This window comes from Giraffa tippelskirchi, chromosome 1, assembly GCF_054371585.1.
Source record: "Giraffa tippelskirchi isolate mGirTip1 chromosome 1, T2T-mGirTip1v1.2.pri, whole genome shotgun sequence".
Classification (NCBI taxonomy): domain Eukaryota; kingdom Metazoa; phylum Chordata; class Mammalia; order Artiodactyla; family Giraffidae; genus Giraffa; species Giraffa tippelskirchi.
Window position 1 is genome coordinate 57679295 of NC_137275.1, and position 26034 is coordinate 57705328.

General features: G+C 34.9%; 1 long non-coding RNA gene across 1 annotated transcript in view; it reads left to right on the forward strand.

Moving 5' to 3' along the window:
• Positions 1-526: 526 nt before the first annotated feature.
• LOC145521130 (uncharacterized) overlaps positions 527-26034 on the forward strand; it is an 87975-nt gene continuing 62467 nt past the window's right edge. Inside the window, exon 1 of the long non-coding RNA XR_014065168.1 lies at positions 527-680. This is a non-coding gene — a long non-coding RNA (uncharacterized LOC145521130). The remainder of the gene's footprint in view (positions 681-26034) is intronic.

Sequence of the window (26034 nt, forward strand, 5' to 3'; positions counted from 1 at the left end):
AGTAGATCTTCAGTGTGTATTTACAAAGAAAGTGAAAGTGAAAGTTGCTCAGCCGTATCCTTGCGACCTCATGCCAAGCTTCTCTGTCCATGGAATTATCCAGGCAAGAATATTGGAGCGGGTAGCAATTCCCTTCTCCAGGGGATCTTCCCAACCCAAGGATCGAAACCAGGTCTCCTGCATTCCAGGTGGATTCTTTACCAGCTGAGCTATTTACCAAAGAAGTGAATGTCAAATACCAAGGATATTTTTAGGTCTTAATTTTCTGCTTCATTTGACACCTTTCCTCACTCTTTTCTGAGACTCTCTACTTCCCTGCTAGTAATACATTATAATTTTTTTCTAACTAACCCTTCTTTGCTACATATATTATATTTAGGCGCACCAAATATATTTTTGTTTTACAAAATGCCAGCCAAAGTCAAAGCATTTTTTATTCTACCATCTCGTTTCCCTAGTTGATCTTAACCAACCCATGTCATAATCTAGTAACTGTGTGCTCATGTGTGCTGCACTAAGTCGCCTCAGTCGTGTTCAACTTTGTGTGACCCTATGGACAATAGCCCATCCTGTGTCTATGGGAGTCTTCAGGCAAGAATACTGGAGTGTGTTGCCATGCCCTCCTCCAGGAGATCTTCCCAACCTAGGGATTGAACTGGTATCTCTTATGTCTCTTGCAGGTGAGTTCTTTACCACTAGTGCCACCTGAAAGTGAAAGTGAAAGTTGCTCAGTTGTGTGGGACTCTTTGCGACTCCATGGACTATACAGTTGATAGAATTCTCCAGGCCAGAATACTGAAGTGGGTAGCCATTCCCTTCTGCAGGGGTTCTTCCGCAACCTAGGAATTGAACCCAGGTCTCCCACATTGGAGGCACATTCTTTACTAGCTGAGCTACCTGGGAAGCCCTCAAATTTATATCTTCCTCCTAGGTCACCTCCATGGTTATGGAAGCAGCTCCCCAAGTCGGGAATGCCAAACTTAAACTATGAAAATCCAAATTTTCCCCTTTAGACTTGTTTTTGTTACATACTCTATATTGTCAGCACTATCACCCACTCAGTTTCTTATCAAAAAAGAAAGAAAAAAAAAAAACTTTCACTGTTGTTTGTCTCTAATATCCTCACATTTATTTAGAAATTTTGTGCCTTTATGCCCTAAATATTATTTGGTCCTTTCATTACTTATGATAAATGTTCTACTTCAGAATATCATCTCCCCTTACTTGCAGTACCTTGACAATCTCCTGTTTAGTCTTCCTACCTGCAATCTTTTCTGGAACAGTCTGATATAAATGTTTCTACTTTAACGCTCAAAGGAAATGGTTCAAAAATCTACTCAATATCTTTAACTGTGGGTAACGGATATTTTGTACAAAGTCTCTGAGCCTCAGTGCTTTCAGCAATATGACTGGATAAAATATCACCTGCTTCATGGGTTTATAGTTAACATTACATGGTAAAAGTTATACGAAGTTGTACTCTACACAAAACAGTAATTGTTATTATATGCTAAGTGAATGAATTGAGGACAGTGTTCCCATTTATTGACTACTTTCTGAAGAAGCAGGAAAAAATGAACAGAAGAAAAATGGTATTTTGAAAAATAATCATTAAGAGAAATTCAGATAAGCCATGTCATGCCTCAGGCAAATCCAATTTTAAATGTGTGGTGGTAATAACATTAAATTAGATGTCAGAAGACTAGATTTCTATCAAGTCAGTTATTTACTGTTTTACAAGTTGTAATGCTAAGTACTTTGTTTAGTCATTGTTTAGTCACTAAGTTGTGTCTGACTCTTTGTGACCTCATGGACTATAGCTATCAGGCTCCTCTCTCTATGGGATTTCCTAGGCAAGGATACTGGAATAGGTTGCCATTTCCTTCTTCAAGCATAAATTAAACATTGCTTTGATAAAATTTTGTTATCCATAAAATTTTTCTGATGATCTCCTGGGATAGTGGAAAATTTGGTTAGTGATGATGAACATATATCTATCATTAATAGGTAAGAACCTAATTTTTATGGTCAAACCACCCTTGAGTTAAATACTGTTTTCTTTTTTCTGTTATTTTGATTGGTTACATGACCTCCTTGCAATTCCATTTCCTTCATTTGTTACATAAGATTATTGTAAAATTTAAGTGAGAAAACTAATGTAAACAGCCTCTCGAATAGTATTGTATTCGAATAACTGTAACTGTTATTAATTTTTATCAGCCATTTGGGTTTTAAAATCTTGTGTGAGAGATGAACTTATTATAAAATATATTTGGTTTGAATAAAAAATCATTGTAAACAACAAACTGAATACCCATATATTATCACTTCACTCTAAAGACTATTTTTTTCACACATTAGACTTCAGTCTTTTAGTAATTTAATAGTTCTTAGTGCACATACCATTAAGCCACCAAATGAAAAGCCAACACACACACTAAAGTTATATGATATACTAATGAACTGCATGATCCAAAGATATGGTTTACATTTAGTTTGAAGGTAGATTGAAAATAAAAATTAAGGATATACTTTTCACAGATGTAGTTGTAATACTGAGGGAAGGGTTTATTAAATGAATTCTAGAAAGTCAAAAACAGAAGTTAAGAAACATTTTGGAGAAGGAAATGGTAACCCACTCCACTATGGTTGCCTGGGAAATCCCATGGACAGAAGAAACTGGCGAACTAGTCTATAGGGTTACAAGAGTCAGATAGGACTTAGCCACTAACCCAGCACCACAAAGAAACATTTAAGGAATGAATCAGGACAATCTGTTTATTCAGGTTTGTCATGTTCTTAGCCCTCCCATTACTGGTGGATGGTTTCTCACGTTCCTCACAAAGGCTCTGAATTTCACCTCAGCCGTTTTGTCTGACATCTTCTTCCCCATGTTTATCATTTGCTTCTGGAGGGAAAAATAATTTAGTTATTTGACCAATTATTTATATTGAAATAAAATTTTTCAAAATCAATCTTACTTTTAAGATGTTAAGGTGATTTATGTTTACTACATTTCAGGAAATTTCTTAATGTTGTTTTAGATTCTCTGTGCTAAACTGCTTCAGTTGTGTCCAACTGTATGCAACCCTATGAACTGCAGCCTGCCAGGCTCCTCTGTCCATGGGGATTCTCCTGACAAGAATGCCCTCCTCCAGGGATCTTCCTGATTCAGGGATCCTACCAATGCCCCTTATGTCGCCTGCATTGGCAGGTGGGTTCTTTACCACTAGCACCACCTGGGAAGATCTCTGTATTGCAACAATCAGATCTCCAAAGTTATTTCCTTATTTTTTCTGCAGATATTTTAACATTTATTTTATGTATCCTAATACTCAGACCTAAGTCTAATACACTTAAGTTGCTCAGTCTTGTCTGACTCTTTGCAACGCTGTGGACTGCAGCACACCAGGCTTCTCTGTCCAACATCAACTCCCGGAGCTTGCTCAAACCCATGTCCATCGAGTTGGTGATGGAATTTAACCACCTCATTTTCTGTCGTCCCCTTTTCCTCCTGACTTCAATCTTTCCCAGCATCAGGATCTCCTCTTATGAGCCAGTTCTTCCATCATGAGGCCAAAGTATTGGAGTTTCAGCTACAGCATCAGTCCTTCAAATGAATATTCAGGACTGATTTCCTTTAGGATTGACTCATTTGATGTCCTTGCAGTCCAAGGGACTCTCTCAAGAGTCTTCTCCAACATCAAAATTCAAAAGTATCAATTCTTTGGAGCTCAGTCTTCTTTACAGTCCAGCTCTCACATCCATACATGACTACTGGACAAACCATAGCTTTGACTAGATGGACCTTTGTTGGTAAAGTAAGGTCTCTGCTTTTTAATATGCTGTCTAGGTTGGTCATAGATTTTCTAAAAGAAGCCCTCTTTTAATTTCATGGCTGCAGTCACCATCTGCAGTGATTTTGGAGCCCTAAAAAATAGAGTCTCTCACTGTTTCCATTGTTTCCCCATCTATTTGCCATGAAGTGATGATACTGGATGCCATGATCTTTGTTTCCTGAATGTTGAGTTTTAAGTGGGTTTTTTTCACTCTCCTCTTTCACTTTCATCAAGAGGCTCTTTAATTCTTCTTCTCTTTCTGCCATAAGGATGGTGTTATCTGCATATATGAGATTATTGATATTTCACCTGGCCATCTTGATTCCAGCTTGTGATTCATCCAGCCTGGCATTTCATATGATGTAATCTGCATATACGTTAAATAAACAGGGTGACAATATACAGCCTTGATGTACTCCTTTCCCAATTTTGAAGCAGTTTGATGTTCCATGTCCAAGTTCTAGCTCTTGCTTCTTGACCTGCATACAGATTTCTCAGGAGGCAATTAAGGTTTTCTGGTATTCCCATCTCTTTATGTATTTTCCACAGTTGTAATCCACACAGTCAAAGACTTTGGCATAGTCAATAAAGCAGAAGTAGATGTTTTTCTGGAATTCTCTTGCTTTTTCAATGATCCAATGGATGTTGGCAATTTGATCTCTGGTTCCTCTGCCTTTTCTAAATCCAGATTGAACATCCAGAAGTTCTCAGTTCATGTACTGTTGAAGCCTGGCTTGGAGAATTTTGAGCATTTTTTTGCTAGCATGTGAGATGAGTACAGTTGTGTGGTAATTTGAACATTCTTTGGCATTGCCTTTCTTTGGGATTGGAATGAAGACTGACCTTTCCAGTCCTGTGGCCACTGCTGAGCTTTCCAAATTTGCTGACATATTGAGTGCAGGACTTCCACAGCATCATCTTTTAGGATTTGAAATAATTCGACTGGAATTCCGTCACTTCCACTAGCTTTGTTCATAGTGATGCTTTCTGAGGCCCACTTGACTTCACATTCCAGGATGTCTGGCTCTAGATGAGTGATCACACAATCATGGTCATTTGGGTCATGAAAATCTTTTTTGTACAGTTCTCATAGTCAACAAGAGTCCAAAATGCAGTACTTAGGTGCCGTCTCAAAAATGATAGAATGATCTAGGTTTGTTTCCCAGGCAAACCATTCAATATCACAGTAATCCAAGTCTATGCTCCAAGAGTAATGCTGAAGAACCTGAATTTGAACTGTGCTATGGAGACCTACAAGACCTTCTAATACTAACACACAAAAAAGATGCCCTTTTCATCAAAGGGTACTGGAATGCAAATGTAGGAACTCAAGAGATACTGGAATAACAGGCAAATTTGGCCTCAGAATACAAAATTAAGCATGGCAAAAGCTAACAGTTTTGTCAAGAGAACCTACTGGTCATAGCAGACATCCTATTCCAATAACACAAGTTAAGACTTTACACATGGACATCACCAGATGGTCAACACCAAAATCAGAATGATTATATTCTTTGGAGCCAGTGATGGAGAAGCTCTATATAGTCAGCAAAAACAATACCAGGAGCTGACTGTGGCTCAGATCATGAACTCCTTATTGCAAAATTCAGACTTAAATTGAACGAAGTAGGGGGAACGACTAGACCATTCAGGTATGACCTAAATCAAATCCCTTATGATTGTATTTCTAATATCCCAATGTTAAATAAAAAGTGATATATTTCTTATCATATATATATATATATATATTCATTTTTTTCTCTTTTTAAAAAAAATCTTTATTTGTCTAGACAATTTGCAGAGTTATTTACTTCTGTTTTAAAGAGCAACAAACCATAACACTACATTTATTTCTGAGGAATATTATGTAATGATTTGATAGTTATCACTAGCTGACCTTTAGCAAATGTTTATGTTGGAAGTTGCTTTAAAGTTTGGTTTCACACAAGGAATAGAATGTATTTTGAGACTTCCCTTTTGGCTCAGATGGTAAAGAGTCCATCTGCAGTGCAGGATACCTGGATTCAATTCCTGGGTAGGGAAGATCCCCTGGAGGAGGGCATGGCAATCCACTCCAGTATTCTTGCCTGGAGAATCCCATGGACAGAGAAGCCTGGTAGGCTACAGTCCACGAGGTCGCATAGAGTTGGACCTGACTGAGCAATGAACACACACACACACACACACACACACACAGAGGCATTGAATGTATTTTGGCAAGACAACTGAAATAGCAATCAGAAAAACCTAGGTTGTGGGGAAATGGTAAAACCATGAATAAATTTCAAAATTCAACATATGTTTCCTCAATTAAGTTATAAAATGTTGACTTTAAGTTGTCTTCTAAGTTCAAAATTTTAATATACTTGTTTCCTTTCCACAACCTTGGTAATGAAATATCAGGATATTCACATAACAGTTAACTTTTCAGTTCTGAATGCCAAAGATATTATTTCAGGTACTAATTAGATTTTGTTTTATATCAAATTTGGAACTTGAAATTCAGAGTTAAAATTGTGATGTAAACTCTTTTAAAAGAAAGAGAAAGACAAGTAGTTCTTTTCAGAATAAATCTTCCAAAATAATTCAGAAGAGTTAACTTTTGCCATAATAATTTTCTGCAGCTACAGGATATGGTAGGCTTCTTTGGAGTGTGAATATGTGTTAAGGTAACCCATTTAAAACTGTATATTTAAACATTTTAATAGCTTCAATAATGACTATCACTTTTTCTGTGGAAGTGATAAACAATATGTCTTAAATTTTATACCTATCTGTTCCATTTATCAACTTTAATGAAACAAAAGACACAGACAAACTAACCAGAACAATCATTTAATGTACAACACTGAAAACAAAGAGTGCTGGTGGAAAGCATAATTTTAACAGAGTGAGATCTATACAGCACAATGTGCAATTATTCCTTTTTTGTTCCTTTTCTCCCTTTTTCTCTCCAACATACCCCATTGGAAATTACACATAAATGGCTGGGTTCTTTGTTTGTTTGTTTATTTTACGATATTGCAGGTTATAACTGAAGCAGCTATCTAACAGAGCAACTCTAAGATCAGGATGATTTAGGAATGTGCATCAGATTTGCAGGTACAAATCACCTTTGCAGTATTACCTCAAACCTTAGTCATCAATTGGCTTGTCCAGGGTGCGATACATAAAGTCACATCAGTGGCTAGCTTCCCTGGGATTTTTGAAGTTGAAAGAGAACTAACCAGAAGTTGGTTCCTGGACTGAAAGAAAAATGCTTAGGAGCTCCTTGCAGCCCAGTGTTCAATAACATAGACCAGAAGAGCAAAGAAAATTTGAATGGTGAGGTACTATATCAAGTTCTTACTTGTTAATAACGTGGAACAGGGCCAGGCAAAAATAAAGCATACTAGAGCTGGCCAATAGCACTCACTCTGATCCTCAGAAAGTAAGTCTTTGAACAGTGTGACACAAAAATACAGCCAAGAGGACTCAGAATAAGTTTTTCTGAGCACACCAAGCTTGCAACAGTAGTCTGAGTTTCAGACTTCTCCATATAGTTGAAGAATTAAGTGTACTGGACCTAAAAGGAAGCTCAAAATTTGAACTATGAAAAGACAAACTGACATATTAAAAATTTTAAGTTTACCTGTGCAAAAATTAATTTGAACTGGGATAGTGCCAAGCAGTAACTGCTTAGGGACACTCTACCCACAGGAGCTGGGGGAAAGATTATTACAGAAAAAAGGCGGAATGGAAACAAGGTAAGGGATTATGGATTGGCTATAACTTAAAGCCTCCTTGGCTGCTGGTGATTTGTTGTCCTTTAATTTTAATTTCATAATCTTGAGATATTTACTGGCTTAGATTTTAGTTTACTTACTTATATAGGCTGCCAGAACATTAGAGACACCTCAGTCTAATGGCTTCCTTGTTTAATTGACTTAATAGAGTTTATATTATCTTCATATCTTAATTGTTTGCAAGTATGTTGTAAGTCGGGGGCTTCCCTGGTAGCTCAGTGGTAAAGAATTTGCCTGCCAAGCAGGAGACATGGGTTTGATCCTTGGGTGGGAAAGACCCCCCTGAGAAGGAAACTGCAACCCATTCCAGTATTCTTGCCTGGGAAATACCATGGATAGAGGAGCCTGGTGGGCTACAGTCCATGGTTCACTAAAGTCCGACAGGATTTAGTGAATAAACAGCAACATTCTAAGTTGGCTAGAGGTTCTGTCTTTGTTTTGTGACAAATAGCACAGGAAAAATGAGAGTGTAAAACCCTGAATTCTATGCTTCTGGGATCAGCCAGGGTTAAGAAATCCCCTCTTTTTTTTTTGGTTCAGGAAATGGTTTACTAGAAAGAACCACTCTTCCTCCATGAGTCTCCATAATACTCATGAATATCCCCTCATTTGCATATTATAAGGCTGGACACAGACTGTCCAAATGCCAATTATTTGCTTCATAAAAGATTAACTGAATTGCTGGCCCCCACTACTCAACAGTAAAAAAGTGCTTGTTAACTAATTTAACTAAACTTTAGTTAAGCCTTTTTCCATTCTCCAGGTCCTGAAATTTAACTGACACTCATTATACAATCGCTCTTTAATGACCTCTTCTGCGAACATGATGAACTCAAAGGAAAACAGTCCATGGTGAACCGTCCTCCCCCCACACCCTATGCCCATCTTTCTAGCTGTATTTGATCTTCTCGATAATAAACAACTGCTTTCTTCCTGCCCTTTTCAATTGTTGTCTCGATCCTTATTGCAATAGTCTCTTTTCCCATTGCAACAGACTTTTTAGAAAACTCTCTCTTTACTAAGTTCACTGTGATACAATTGAATAACATCTAAATTTTTAATCATTGAATTTTCTTAATCTATACAGTTTTCTTGAGAGAAAAGAAGATTTTCTGCATCCATAACATAAGGGACATAAAATTATCTGAGGCCTAACAAGGAACACTGCTGTTTAAATACAAATTGACAGAGTTACAGTTCCTTGCTTTCTCTATTAGCTTGCCTTTAAAACACTTTAACTTTAAAAAAAAATCTTAAAAAAATTGAACTTTCTAAAGCCCTGTGAAGTACTAATCAATGCATTTTCTGTAAGGTTAAATTTCCTTACCTTGAAAATACCTATTAATTATGTTATAAAATTGTATATATGAGTACCTAATATGGAAGGATGAATGCCCTAGAGAATATATTAATGTCCCACTTTCAATAATAATTTTCTTCCAAATAAAGTTTAAAATTGTCCTTTCCTTCAAGGCCATGCCATTGTTCCACAAGAGGTTATATTATCTGAAAGTTCCTCCTGCTCTCTTTCTCCTACATTGACACCATTAATTTCTACATACTATATAAATGGCTGTGTGGCAGAGCAGAAAGGGCTTCTGATATGGAGTCATGTAAGCTTGAGTTCAGCGGCAGGCTCTACCATACATTTTCAGTTTGAACTCAGGCAGATACTATAGCCTGTCTATTCATAAAATGGGGATGATGAATTTATCTTGCAAAAAAGATCCCTCAGAAGATTAACTAAGATAAAGATGCAGGCCTTTGCAAAAAGCAATTCTTCCTTAATAAACAAGGATCCCTATTTCTTTTCTTGCATGAACTGCCAACAACTTTAAAAAAATCACTTAGGAAGTGCTTGTTTCATGAATTCTGGATAGAAAGGCATAGATGCTGTTACAATGTAGCATAATGAATAAAACTGCTACTGTTCTCTGTGGAAGGGCATTTAATGAATTCTCCATTTTTCTCCAAGAAAGGACATAGATAGAATTATTAACATATATTAGGAAAATATTTCAAATCACTTTCTATATAATCCTTCCTACCATGGTCATTTCATCCCTATACATTCTTTAAAAATATGTGTGGTAATGAATTCATCTAATTTTCCACTGTTTACATCATGCCCATTTCTTCTACTAATTGAGGTAAGCAAATTTAATACTTCTCTGAAAAAATAAAAAAATAAAAGCAGTGGGTATTGCAATTAACTAGGTAACAAGCTTTTCAAGTATTACAAACTATCTGTATTGCTCCCCTATTGTATCTTAATTTAGGGTTCTTCTTTGTTTTGTTTCTGTTCTTTCAGATAATGTTTGTTTACAGGAATTAGAAGTACATGGCCATTAAATCATATAGGATAGTAACAGATATGTGTTAGGCATTTAAAACAAATCATGAAATGTGAAGTGATTTCATTCATTCATTCAGCATCTGTCTTATACCATATTTCATTTTTTTTCCTTTTTTAACTAAAATTAACAAATTAAACTTATATTTTAGTTGTACAACATGCTAATTATATATTTCACTATATATAAACATAATTAAATGATTAATCGTCAAACTAATCAGCATATCCATCTCCTCACATAGCTGCCATTTTTGCATGTGAAGTTAGAACACCTGAAATTTACCATCTTAGCAAACTTCCAGTACTAGGTATAGTATCATTAACTGTAGTTATCATGCCTTTTGTGTTAGATCTTTAGAATTATTCATCCTGCTGCTGCTGCTGCTAAATCGCTTCAGTCGTGTCCGACTCTGTGCGACCCCATAGTGGGCAGCCCACCAGGCTCCTCTGTCCCTGGAATTTTCCAGGCAAGAATACTGGAGTGGGTTGCCATTTCCTTCTCATCCTACATAATGGTAATTTTGTCTCGTTTGATCAGTTTCTCTGCTTCTGGTAACTAACCTCCATTCTACTGTCTGATTCTATGCATTTGACTTTTTTTAGAGTCTGCATGTAAGTGATATCATGTATTTTTCTTTCTGGTTTATCTTATTCAGCATAATGTTCTCCACTTTCATTAGATTGCTGCAAATAGCAGAATCTCCCTTTTTAAGGCTGAATAACATTTTACTGTGTGTGTGTATGTGTGTATATCACAATCTCTTTAACCATTCATCCATCAATGGCCACAGTTTGTTTCCAAATTTTGGACATTTTGAATAAGCTGCAATGAACATGTTGTTCATGTAGAGTGTAGCTATCTCTTTGAGATATGGTTTCATTCCCTTTGGATATACCTTCAGTAGTAAAACTGCTGGACCATATGGTAGTTCTATTTCTAACTTTTTGAGAGACTTTCCTCCTATTTTCTATAATGGTTGTGCCAATTTACATTCCAATTAAAAGTGTCCAAGGGTTTCTTTTGTCCACTTTCCCACCAATGCTGTTACCCAACCGTTTCAGCAGCTCGCCACTTGAAAGCCAATATTGGAGAAATAAAGTTGGTAGGAAAGGAAAAATTGCTTTATTTAGGAGGCTGATAACCTGGGCACAATGTGGAGTCTTGTCCAAAAGCCAACTCCCAATTGCTGATCAGGGCACAAAGAACATACAGTCTGTGCTTTCTTGTAGGAGTTTCATGTTCTTAGGTCTTATACATTCAAATTTTTAATCCATTTTGAATTGGCTTTCCTGTATTGTGTGAGAGAAAGATCTATTTTTTTTTTTCATATGGCTGTCCAGTTTTTCCAACAGCATTCATTGAAGAGACTATTTTTCTCCATTGAATGTCCAAATTTATATAAATATAGAGCCCGGAATTGATTTGTATAGTTTTGAATAAATGTCAAATACCATTGTTTTCGTTATGTAACATAATTGAAACTTATTAGGTTTCCTCAGTATTCTACTATATCATTGCTGTCAAAAATCAATTGCTCACCCATATGTTTCTCTGATTCTAAAACATTATTCTTTGTTATTGATTTATTTTTCTATCTTACTACCTTTAAAACATTATTTTAATTAACATGGCTTTATACTAAATATATTTAAGATAGTAAAATAATCCCCCTCTTGTTATTTGCCTTCAAGATTGTCTTGGCTACTCTTTGCTTTTTGAATCATCATAGAAGTTTCAGAATAAGTCTGTCTATATCTGAAGAGGAATTTAGAAACAAATCAATTATTTTATTTTATGATCATTAGCTTATCTAATCATAATTCATTTGTTGGTAATTAAAAAGTAACTTTGTAATCTATTCTTACTGCTTTGGTAGGTAGTATTATTAATTCTATTTGCACATGGTGAAAATAATGTTGAGACTTAGGAAGCTTTCACAAGTGAACATAGCTGATGAGTCTTTTAAATTCATAGTTTCCTGAGATCTACTGATTTGATCTAATTTGATCTACAGATCAAATGATTCTGATTTTAAAGTCTGGAATAGGATCTAAGTATCTACATTTCTCACAAAGTTGTCCAAGTGATTTAGATGAATGGTTTGATTTGGAAAACAGAGATATGCTCGATGGTATTATTTTTCAAAAACTAGATTTAGCTAATTAGAAAGAAAATCATTAAAATAGCGAACTCAATTAAAACAACAGAAAATGGTGAAAAGGTATTTATGGCAGAATAAGAAGCTGGACATGATATAAGAATTTAATAGAATATGATGTTTACTTGTATTAGAATTCAAATAATGAAGCAAGAGTACTATGGGTATAATGAAATAAGGAATTATTCTTTAAACAACTTCGGAGGAGCAACAAAATTAAAAATCTAAAAAAGGGGCTAGAAAGATTAAAAAAAGGTCAGTAACTAGTCTGAGTGTAGGTTTCCAGGAAAATCTAGAGGCTAGGTTCATCTAGCTTCTAGAGAAGGAGGATGATAGAACCATGGTATTACTGCCTATGGCAGGATGTTGTCTCTTTGTGGCAACTGCCATCCTCAGTTTAAAAAGATCAGCACCTTGATTCATAAATAGCATTGAAACATGTATATTATCGTATGTGAAACAGAACACCATTCCATGTTCGATGCATGAGACAAGGGCTCAGGGCCGGGGCAATGGGATGACCCAGAGGGATGGGATGGGGAGGGAGGTGGGTGGGGGGTCCAGGAAGGGGAACACATGTAAACCCATGGCTGATTCATGTCAATGTATGGCAAAAACTATTACAATATTGTAAAGTAATTAGCCCCCAACTAAAATAAATAAATTTATTAAAAAAAAAATTCTCTGTCTAGTTATGCTTATAAATATTTTTAAATAAATATTGAAAAAGGTTGCCAAAATATAGACCAAAAAATAGAGAGATACAGTTACTCCTGGCGAAATAAGTCAGTACTCTATTTGTTGGAGCACTGTTAGTCAAAAATTTCCCCTCAAGATAATAGTTTACAGCTTCTCCTGCCTGTTCTGTACAAAAGAATTCAATATGCTTACAACTTCAATCTTGATTAATACAGCAGGTTTCTGTTACCTTTCTAAAGATGGGTTATTTTTCTAAAGATGATTATTATTTTTAGCACACTCTATTCTTTTAATTCGGAGAAGGCAATGGCAACCAACTCCAGTACTCTTGCCTGGAAAATCCCATCGACAGAGGAGCTGGGTAGGCTGCAGTCCATGGGGTTGCGAAGAGTCAGACACTACTGAGCGATTTCACTTTCATTTTTCACCTTGATGCATTATCTCTGTGTTAATTTTATTGATTCTGGTTTTGTGTTCTTTCTGTGGCTAGGGCCTTCTGAGTTTGAGGGTGGGAGTGCCTATCCTTGAGCCAAAAGTAACTGCTGTATCAGCAGAGTGAGCAAACAGAAAGAAGAGCTCTTAGTGATGCAAGAAAGAACGAGAACTGGACCCCACCAGCCCATCTGTATCAGCTTCTTATTTCCTTTAATCAGCAGTAACCTTTATAGCTAAATGGTTGCTGCTTTATTTTTATCTCTTAAATATTGCATGTTTTCACTTTTGTCTAACTCTTTTCAGGAATAAGACTCTGGGAAACATAAATCCAAATAACCTTATTTATAACAGAATAGTCTAGTACACATGGTTAGAAAAAAGGCAGTTTGAATGATAATGCTCATAGAGTAAGGAGGCAGAATTTTAAAGACTAAGAATACTGAATTAAAAGACATAGATCACGATGGGATATGGGTTGATAGTAAATATAAAGAATTTTTCTTTCTAATTCTCTATTTCAAATCTCACATCCTGGTTAATATTTATTTAGGATATTTAGTAAGACTAGAAATAATTACAAAGTCAGAAAATAATAAATATATCTCACCTTTCTCTCATCTATATTGTCTTACACTGGAATGACAAAATTTCTTTCCATGATTTGTTGGTGTTGTAGAAATAAAAAAATGTTTTCTTATTACCTTCCTATCTCTTAAACACTACTTCTCTCCTGATACACAATTAAGCAATTTTCTGACTTTTACCATGAGGCATGAGTTAATTTCTACTTTTTCTGATATTCTCATTTATTTTCTTCACTCTATTACTCTGAATGTAGTTAATTTTGTATCTCCCCAGTGGATCTATGCTTTTCATGCATTTATTCAAAAAGTTTTCTTTAACATCTGTGATTTTTAATTTAAAGAGTATAAATTGACTTTCACACATTGTATTTTATCCTTCTTTCTCACTGAGTTAAGCTTTTGGATATCTATTTTATACATACAAATTTTAATTACAGTACTAATTATATTTTTCAGAAATTGACTGCTTTTACAGTATACATTTCCATTCATTTTTACTTATTCAATTGTTTGTTATAACTTGCCTCAAGGACATTTTTTTCCTGTTTTAATCATTTTTCCTAAGACTATGTAATCCAACAAAGGCATGGCAGTTCAAATGTATGAGCAGATATAGAAATCAGTCAATGAAAACTGGGACTGAAAACAGACCTATGTTTAAAAAGAACACATGTACACCGATGGTGGATTCATGTCAATGTATGGCAAAACAAATACAATATTGTAAAGTTAAAAAAATAGATAAATAAACTAATTAAAAAAAATAAAAAGAAATATTTAAAATCAGTTATTTGGCCCAAACTAGGAATTATAATCAATCTATATTTCTTGAATATATTTAAAATACATAGGTCATAGGAATTAGGATATAGGATAAAACTACACAGAAACACGGGCTTTTTATTCAGTTTATTCCCTAGTAATAGAAAATGAATAGCAATGATCAGAATTCATTAGTAGGATCAACTTTAAGAAAAAATTATATGTGATTATCCAAGAATCCACATGCTGTCTTGTGTTATCATATGTGTTTGCTTTTCTCATTAGGAATAAAGCTCTTTGGCATAAAAAACTTATGTCATTTATTTTGTTGAATCTATCACCTCTGTCAAGAAGCTATCATGAGAATTAAAAAAAAAATCACTGTTTAGTAACTCATAATCTAATTAATCAGTTAATTAATATAGCACATGAAATGATACAAAAAGAACAAACCCAACTTTAGAACTAGTTATACCCAAAGTGGAATAAATGAGCAATAGATTCCAAAATTATGCCTTTTATAATCAAAGCAGTCACTAATGCTTCAAAGTTTCTCTTAATTTTCACTAAGCATTTAAATATATTCCCATGCACTTTTGCGGTTTTATGGCAATACATATATTTTCTCTTGTCCTTTATGCTTCTAAGTTAAGATGGAAAACCAATTACGTCTAAATTGAAAATACTTAGTGCAGTTGAAATGGGGTTCTCACATTAAGTTTGCAACCCTCAGTGTAATTATAAGAGATGATTAAATTTAAAACATATGTATTTATAGAAAATTAAGATGAGTCATGGTAAGTTATTGGTATGATGCTTTGTCTTTAGTGCATTGTCATAAATTCTGTCCAAAAGCCTGCCAGTATCTGTGTTAATGAAACTTCTTCCCACTCTTTTAAGACTTGGATATATCCTGATACTATCAAAAATTAGCATGGATGGATGGCAGTGATTAAAGGTGACAGGGTGAGAGAAGAAAGATGAGGGTTATTTGGACAAGTCTTTATTGAAGAGATATACAATCTAGCTTTGGGAATAATTGAATACAAAATTCCCACTGCAGTATCTAAACCGTGGGGCTTCCCCAAGACTCAGTGGTAAAAAATTTTCCTGCAGTGCAGGAGACGCAGGAGACAAGGGTTTGATCTCTGGGTCAGGAAAATCCCCTGGAGGAGGAAATGGCAGTCCATTCCAGCATTCTTGCCTGGGAAATTCCACAGACAGAGGAGCCTGATGGGCTACAGTCCAAAAGATCGCAAAGAGTCAGACACGACTGAACAACTGAGCATGCACACACACATCTTAACTTGGCTAATAACGTTTTCATACTCATTTACAGTTTGTAATAAATATCACGGTTTTAAAGATTTTTCTTCTGAAAAATTATAAAACTAATGTATTAAAATATACTTGAAAAGGTTTAATAAATATAATCTTGTTTGGTTTTACCTGTAATATATCTAAAATTATTAGTCTTTAAGTTCAGTTCAGCCTCTCAGTCCTGTCTGACTCTTTGCGACCTCATGGACTACAGCACGCCAGCTCCCGGAGTTTACTCAAACTCATGTCCATTGAGTCGGTGATGCCATCCAAGAATCTTATCCTCTATCGTCCCCTTCTCCTCCCTCTTTCAATCTTTCCCAGCATCAGGGTCTTTTCAAATGAGTCAGCTCTTTCCCCTTCTCCTCCCTCTTTCAATCTTTCCCAGCATCAGGGTCTTTTCAAATGAGTCAGCTCTTTGCATCAGGTGGCCAAAGTATTGGAGTTTGAGCTTCAACATCAGTCTTTCCAATGAATAGTCAGGACTGATTTCCTTTAGGATGGACTGGTTGAATATGCTTGCTGTCCAAGGGACTCTCAGAGTCTTCTCCAACACCACAGTTCAAAAGCATCAATACTTCAGCACTCAGCTTTCTTTACAGTCCAACCCTCACATCCATACATGACTACTGGAAAAACCATAGCTTTGACTAGACGGACCTTTGTTGGCAAAGTAATGTCTCCACTGTTTCATATGCTGTCTAGGTTAGTCATAACTTTTCTTCCAAGGAGCAAGCGTCTTTTAATTTCATGGCTGCAGTCACCATCTGCAGTGATTTTGGAGCCCAAAGCAAAATCGTTTATGGATATCTATGTATGCATTTAAAAGCTTTCCTCTCATTAATTTTAAAATTCTTTTAACTTATTAGCTTTTGAACCTCTGGGATGTGTCAGGCATTGTATAAGCAACTAAAGATACAAGAGAGACCTTTCCTATAGATTCTAGAGTCTGCAAAAAGATAGGGAATATGCAAAATAAATTAGTAACATGGAGAGCAGTTTTTTAACTTTGATATTTTGCGGCACAGAACTGCTGGTTGTGGAGGTGTTTTTTGTGTACTACAGAAATTTTAGCAGCATCTCTAGCTTTACCCACTAGATTCCATGATCTTCCACAGCTACTGAAACCAAAAATATTGTCACATATTACCAAATGTGCCCTCAGGAACAAAATCGTTCCTACCAAAATCCACATATAGCTATATGGAGTACAGATAAACCCACTGTTTCTTGAAATTAAGATAATTGACTTCATGTTATCATCTCTGTAATTAATTTAAGATGGGAGTTTTACTAAGATGTTAGTTTTATTCACATCAGAGCAATGACATAAAAATAAATAAATATATAAAACATATTTAAATAGATAAATGCATGCATTTATGAAAATTAAAGTGTAGAAAAGAATCTTATTAGATTCAGTTCAGTTCAGTTCAGTCACTCAGTTGTGTCCGACTCTTTGCGACCCCATGAAGCGCAGCACGCCAGGCCTCCCTGTCCATCACCAGCTCCTGGAGTTTACCCACACCCATGTCCATTGAGTCAGTGATGCCATCCAACCATCTCATCCTCTGTCGTCCCCTTCTCCTCCTGCCCCTAATCCTTCCCAGCATTACGGTCTCTTCCAATGAGTCAGCTCTTTGCATCAGGTGGCCAAAGTATTAGAGTTTCAGCTTCAACATCAGTCCTTCCAATGAACACCCAGGACTGATCTCCTTTAGGATGGACTGGTTGGATCTCCTTGCAGTCCAAGGGACTCTCAAGAGTCTTCTCCAACACCACAGTTCAAAAGCATCAATTCTTTGGCACTCAGCTTTCTTCACTGTCCAACTCTCACATCCATACATGACCACTGGAAAAACCATAGCCTTGACTAGATGGACCTTTTTTGGCAAAGTAATGTCTCTGCTTTTAAATATGCTATCTAGGTTACTAAATACTATATTAATAGTTAAAGTTATTCATTTATTGTCTCTTTTTTACCATTCCTAAAATATATATTTTTGTTATAACTGTGCAAACATTTAAATAGTCATTTTCACATTACATTTCAATCATCTGAATATGACATATGTAATGTAATATTGACTGATATTAGTCATGGTACTAGGGATTGAAATGGCCAAACTACCAAGAAATAATGCAAGTGAAAAGTGAAAGTGTTAGTCACTCAGTTGTGCCCCACTCTTTGCGACCCCATGAACTGTAAACCACCAGGCTCCTCTGTCCACGGAATTCTGGCAAGAATACTGGAGTGGGTTGCCATGCCCTCTTCCAGGGGATCTTCCTGACCCAGGGATAGAACTTGGGCCTCCCTCAACTCAGGCAGATTCTTTGCCATCTGAGCCTCTAGGTAAGTAATAAACTGGTTATTTTCTCACAGATTTTCCTCACACTGTTTTTCACAATATTTCAAAATTGTGTGTTTTATTCAGTGTTGTTACGGTGTTGGGGTCCATATTTAATGAGCAATGCATAAAAGGTTCCATGAAGGTATAACACTCAAAACCACCCACCTTCAAAAGTATTATTTAAGAAACAATATATGAGAAAAAGCTTATACAACTCAATTCTCCAAAATTAACACTGAAATCTACATAAGCAGGAAATATATATGAGAATCTTTTAATATTCTGGTTTTACTCTGTCACCACAATCCCCTCAACACCCATAAAATTAACTGATGTTACTGAATTGCACACCAATGTGGGCATTTTTCCTTTTTAAAAAGTGCTGTTGGAAACATACCTGCAAATTTTTGTTTGATCTTCTATAAGAAATATTGTTGATGATGTTAATTATATCATTTGATTTTATGGTTTTTCATAGGTAAACAAGAATCTAGTATTATTAAGTCTCTAAAATAACTAGCCATTTGATATCACAGGCATTAGCTATTTTGCAATTAACCTGAATTCTTTTCACTGATGGGATTTCTGGAATAGTATTAACAAAAACAAAATTTGTGTCCTAACGATTTCATGTAATAGGTTTGCATTGTATTGTATTATCCTCACTGCCAATTATATGATATGGTCTTTACCCTACTATTACTCATCTTTATTACTTTAACTTATATTATGTCCTAAGTGTCTCTATTTCCAGTCCTGTATCTTTCTGAACCAAGATCATATACAATTAAAATAAACTGTCTGATCTAAAAACCTAAGGTGCATATATGTATTAATTTATATAGATGACAAAAAAGGTTTTGGTTCGTACATATGGTTTAATTAAATATTCATCTGCAATTTCAAATTTAAATTGCTTACATAATCTCTGATTATGTAAAAATAAAATAAAAATTAAAAATAAAAAAACAAACAATCATAAAACTGTTTCCTGAAATTCTATAGTATCCTATAGCTCAACTTAGCAACTAACTAGTGGATCAGTAGAACTCAGAACCCTATTAAAGCCACATCCTTGTCATATTCATCTTCAGTTTGTCTTAGCTTCTGGTTCAACTTTTGCCTGATTTCATTCCACCCTGCATACTGCTGCCTGATATTTCCTTTTAAAATGACTCATTAAAAGTATTTTAAAAGCAAAGAATATTTGAACAGGAACATCTAAAAAGTATAGATACATTTCTTACATGTTTATTATTATCTCTTTTATCAATCTTTGTGCTATGAATAGATGGGAATGCATTTTTCATAAAATTTATAGAAGCAATAAAGGCAATACTTTGTAATTTCTCCTCATGTTCACTATATTTGTTTCCATTAAGCACCCTCTCTCATTTCTTTTTAATGACCACAAATCAATCTACCTAATGGACTTATCATAATATGTTTAGTATCTCATTATTAAGTGATTGAAATGATTCAGTAACATAAGCAATGCTTTGATTATAACAGTTTAAATTCTGAACAGTGGACTTATCATAATATGTTTAGTATCTCATTATTAAGTGATTGAAATGATTCAGTAACATAAGCAATGCTTTGATTATAACAATTTAAATTCTGAACAGTTTGATGTCCAAAGTTTAAGTTTTTGAAGAGAAATTGCTGAGGCAAAAAGCAAGACAAATACCAAAATTCTGACAGAAGATGTCAAGCTGCTTTAAAAGTTGAAAGAATATTTTATTACTTATGTATTACATTGTTCTTATTATGCTAACATATTTATTATATTGCCGTAAGCTTAAGAATCACTACTGTTTCAGTTCAGTCAGTTCAGTTCAGTTGCTCAGTCATGTCTGACTCTTTGCAAGCCCATAGGCCAAAGTATTGGAGCTTCAGCTTCAGCATCAATCCTTCCAATGAATATTCAGGACTGATTTCCTTTAGAATAGACTGGTTTGATGTCCTTGCAGTCCAAGGGACTCTCAAGAGTCTTCTCCAACACCACAGTTCAAAAGCATCAATTCTTCCAGGTTCAGCTTTCTTTATCGTCCAACTCTCACATCCATTCATGAATACTGGAAAAACCATAGCTTTGACTAGACAGACCTTTGTCGGCAAAGTAATGTCTCTGCTTTTTAATATGCTGCCTAGGTTGGTCATAGCTTTTCTTCCAAGGAGCAAGAGTCTTCTAATTTCAAGGCTGCAGTCACCATCTTCAATGATTTTGCCTTAGAAAATAAAGTCTGTCAGTGTGTCAGTGTTTCCATTGTTTCCCCATCTATTTGCAGTGAAGTGATGGGACTGGATGCCATGATCTTAGTTTTTTGAAAAGTGCCTAAGGTCAGCTCAAAACTTGTCTGTGAAAGGCAACCACTAATTGACTGATGCATTGATTTCTATTAACTCGACGAGGTGTATTCAATACTTCTAATATGAAAGTTATATTTTACATCTGGGCTGCAGTATTGAATAAAATATGGAGTAAAATACCTCTTGAATAAATTGAATACAATAAATTGAACAAAATACCTCTCACCTAGATTTTACATTCTAGAGGAAATTTAGTTTATTACCTACACATTACAGGCAAAGAAATGAAGACTTAGAGTGGTTTGATAACAGAACATTTCACACTGAAGCTGCACCATACTCTGTACATTCACTGTAAATGTTAACCTCATCACAAGTTTACTATCACGAGTTTGAATATTTGAGTATCACCTTCGTTCACTTATCTGCCTCAAAATTACTGTTAAAAAATATTCTTAGTTATTTCTCCTTTTGAGAATAATTATCAAAAGGATATGTAGATAACTAGCTAGTCACTTATCTAATTCTCTCTACCTATCTATAAATATACCTATATAGCCCAACCTGTATGTATAATACATATATCAATCATTTCACTTAGCTATTAAAGATGTATTATATGCACATTTACTTATTTTCCCTATACATTAAGAACTGATTTTTATCTTAGCACTATTGTAAAAATATATGAATATTTTAAATATTCTAACTAATTTTTTCTGAATCTAAAAGAATTTGCACATTTCAGATAAATCACATAACTCATTTGATGTTCAAGAAGGAGGGGGCACACATATACCTATGACTGATTCATATTGATACATGACAGAAAACAACAGAATATTGTAAAGCAAGTATCCTCCAAATGAAAATAAATAAATTAAAAAATTTTAAATACCATCTCTCATTTCAATTGTTTCTATTAATCAACTTAAAGTTTTGAGTTTCATTTCTAGAAAGAGAAGGAAACATTTTGTTTTAAATTCTTTTTACAATATATTTAAAAATAGGCATCATCCACTAGACTGATAGCATCACTAGAATCTCAGGGCAGGAGCCATGTCTATATGTTCTTTTCTGACTCCATAGTTTCTAGCACAGTATGTGACTAGAAGAAGCATTTTTAAGATTATTTTCTGGGAAATCAAACCTTACTTACATTTTGCTTTGTGTTATTTGTCTGCTCCTCTGATATAAGAACTGGAAACCAGAAGAAATAGTAGTAAGATAGGTTCAATTGAGCAGACTGAGAATAAACATTTGGACAATGATTTTTTTTTTAAATGAGTAGCTACAAAGAATGAAAGGAAAGACCAGAGAAACTTTCTCTCTAACACTAATAGGAGAAAGAAAAGATATAAATGTTACCTGAGCAACTGCTTTAAACCCAATAGACGATCTTTGTTGAACTAAGATTCTAGAGAAAAATACTGTAGTTAGAGAGGGTATCTGCACGTGGTGTTGTCATTCAATGCAACTTATTTCAGTGTTTATTTCCTCAGCACAAAATCTATTTAAATTAATTCAGAAATATGTTAGAAATAAATTTATTTGCAAAAAAGTTACAAGATGTGAAAATATATTCTGTGTTGTTAAGAGAATTTATTAAAACCTAGAGGGAAAAGAGACTCCAAACAATTTAGGCTGACTTATTTTTCATAGCCCCCAGCATAATAAAAATATGATTAGTTTATTATTCCTATAAACATGCTACTTTTATCTGTAAAGGAGTTCTGTAACTCTATACAGAGTAACACAATAGTTAAAAGTATCTAATTTGCCAACATCTATCTGCATTAAAATTTAATACTGGTATCAAAGTATCATTATGTAAAATGTATATATAACAAGAAGAAAATATTGTATTGGGAGGAGGCAGATTAATGATTCAACTTGAATGCACTATTGTATTCAACACATTTTCACAAAGAATTATTCTGTAAGGAAATCTATTAATTTATATGAAAGAAAAATCAAAACGGAGGTTTACACTAACTCATTTAAACAGCTTTGTCTATGTAAAATACAGGTATAAAATTATATTAGAGATATAATTTGAATCTATATTCAGTTCAGTTCAGTCGCTCTGTCATGTCCGACTCTTTGCGACCCCTTGAATAGCAGCACGCCAGGCCTCCCTGTCCATCACCAACTCCCGGAGTTTACCCAAACTGTGCAGTACACTTATGTAAAGTGTGAGGTGAAGAACTAATTTCATACTTTTCCTTCTGCATGTGATGGATTAATTGCTCCCAGTGGAAGATATTACATTGTCAAGGTTTTCCTGACTATTTTATAAAACTAATTCTGTCACACATATTCACATATACGTGGTTCTTTTCTGCCAATTTTTCTATATCTATATCAATATCCTACTGTTTTAATTACTATTGTTCTATTATCCAGGGTTTGATCCAGCCAACAGAAGCCATGCCAAAGAGTTCAATGAAGGGAATTTACTATGGGAATTATTTGTAAAGGTGGCAGAACTGAAAAGGCTAAAAGGGGATGGTGAGGCAACCCAGAGTTTGGCAGCAGCAGAAAGGCATTATGACCTCTAGGATTAGAAGGAGCCATGGAAGAGTTAGTATTTGCAAGATCCTGTGTTTACGATAGCAGGAACAATTTGGCCTGAATGTAGCTAAAACCTGGAGAAGATGCAGCCACTGCCAGAGATGCTGCTTGGAAGTAGAGAGAAAGAAGCAGAAATAATCCATCTGACTTGCATTCTTTAGTTTTCTAAAGTACCATCCATAAACCAAATCTCTATATAAGATGTTAAGTCATCATCTTTTCTTAGTATTTCATAACAAAAATTTCCTTTGCTTTGAAATTCACCTTGATTATTTTACATGAAATTTAGAAGTTAATTGTCAAGTTCATTAAATACATTTTTAAAAAGCAAGGGAAATGATAACTAATTAATGAAATTAATTAATGAATGAAAATTAATATATAACTTAATTTGGAAAAATCATGCCATATTGGCAAAGAAATGGTATGGTCTACTACTAGGATCAGGAGGACTAGTGAACATTTATGCACATACTATGACTTGCTATATAAACAGCATACCTCTGCATCAGCTTTCTCACTTTTAAGATGAATAAATGATAGTACACAATATAAACTGTTTTAAAAATAAAATGTATAAAGCACTGTGAACAAAGCCTGTTATATGGTAAGCACTCGATAATACAGTCATTGTTGCTGTTGTGGTATTACTATCATCATTAAGGATTTATTTTTTTGGTTTTCCTGTTTATCATAATTCTTTATCATCTTACTGAATTCTTTATAATTAAACAATATTTGTACAGAAGCCTTGTATATCTTAACATTCTTTTTATCCCAACTCTATTTTGAATTGTTAAGTTACATAGTATTCACTCCCAACTCACTAAAGTTTTTAAACACTGCCTATCCTATACATTCGTATATGCTAATTTTTATAAACTTCATTGCTTATAATTTTCCATTCCATTTTTAATAGATTTCTCTTTTCCTTATTATGTATTTTAAGATTTATTTTGGTTTCTTACCCATGATTCTTTTTTACATATTAGATATGAACATGTGAGTGTTGATATCATCGAATTGTTATTCATATTTCACTGGAAGTATATTTGTCACACACATGCATGTGAGTGTGTGTGCATGTGTGTGTGTGTGTGTGTGTGTGTGTGCATGCACATGTGTATACATGCCGGCTGTTTTCTTTAGTATTAGTACTCCTTTTCTATCTTTTTATTTTGTACACTTAATTTCAGTGGGATTTTGTATGTTCTTTCATCTTTAACCGCAATTTTTGGTTTTAAAGTTACTTCCTCCAAGTCCCTACACATCATGACTTTTATTGACAGTAGTGTCTCCCATTCTATAGTAATACAGAGACATCAAAGATCAAGCCACCCATCCGATAAGCTCCTTCATGGTACAGATTATGATTAGGATACTGAGTTCGTTTCTTTTCTTTCTTCTTCTCTTAATAATCAGATTAGGAGAAAAGAAAAAGACATAACTTAGCACAGGCATAATTTAGACATATTTCCCACCTTTTAGCCTTACTTATGTTTGAGAAAACTCTATCATATAATAGGATGTAATTATCAAATAATAGGATGAAATCCAGCCACTTATTCCACATAACTTTCCTGTTTACATGTACTGACAAATAAAATTAAAAAAAAAAAATGAAAGGCAGGCAAAATAATGAAAAAGATGACATAAATTTACTCCTTGTGAAATAAAATTACAAAGCAATTTCAGATTCTCCTGCCTACTTCTGTATGAGGAGTTCAACATACTTATGTATGACTTCCTTCCTAATTAACATTTTAACTTTCTGTTACGTATCCATAGATAGTTATAATTTTTAGTGTGTTGCTGCTCTTTTAATTATATCTATTCAAATTTTATTGATCATAACCTTGTGCTTGGAGTGGAGAGGCTTTCTTAAATATGAAATTATAAAGTCATTTGTTCACCAAGCCCATGTATTATATCAGCTGCATACACCATTTCTAATCCTCATAGCAACACTACAAGTGTTAGGCTGCACCCTGAAGGCTTATGAGGCCTGTGCTTGCCCAGCTTTAAGACCGAAGAAAGAGCAAGAGTCAGTAACAGAGACATCAATGATTTAATGGATGGGGGAGTGTACACATTTGAGGCAGGATTTTGGAGTAACATCCCACCATGTGCAGCAAGACAGCAGTCAGGACATGGTGGCAGACTTTGCTCCTATGGGGAAGGGGAGATTGCCAGTTAGAGGAGGAATTACATCAGATTGGCTCGTTAGTTAGCAGGGAAGCAAGAAGAGGGGCATGCTTCTTACCACTCCCTTGATAAGCTATCCCTAGCTGGGGCCTGGGGCAATTATGCACGATGGTTGGTCAAGTGAGTAGGGTGTAGGTGAAACAGGCATTTTTCAGGCAGGAAATAGACAAAGAGCAAGAGAACTGTCTTCTTGATTGGCCTGACCATACAGCAAGGGGTAGGTGTGAGACTGCAGAGCAGGTGCTTAATATAGGGTTTGAAGGTGGTTTTGTTTGATTCCAAAATGCATGATCCTTCCATTTTTTTCTCCAATTGTAGGGACAAGGAAATCTATTTTCACCTCTTCTTTGTATTTTTTGCAGTTGATAAAGCACAGTGAATGTGGGGTATAGAAAGAAACCAATAGATTAATTTGAGCTCAAAATACAAAGGATTTAAGTAGAAACTGTGTGGAACCTAAGTGATGGCTTATTGTCAGAGAGAAGCTCTCAGCACTGTCAGCGCTTTTGATTAGGGTGACTGCACATAAATGAATAGGATCAAGGATATGCAATGTTAGCATCACTTTCTACTACAGGTTAAAAGCTTCTCAAAGCCTGTCCCTGAGGCAAGTCACAATTCCTAGTTTCTGAAGGGCTTGTTTAATGTATGG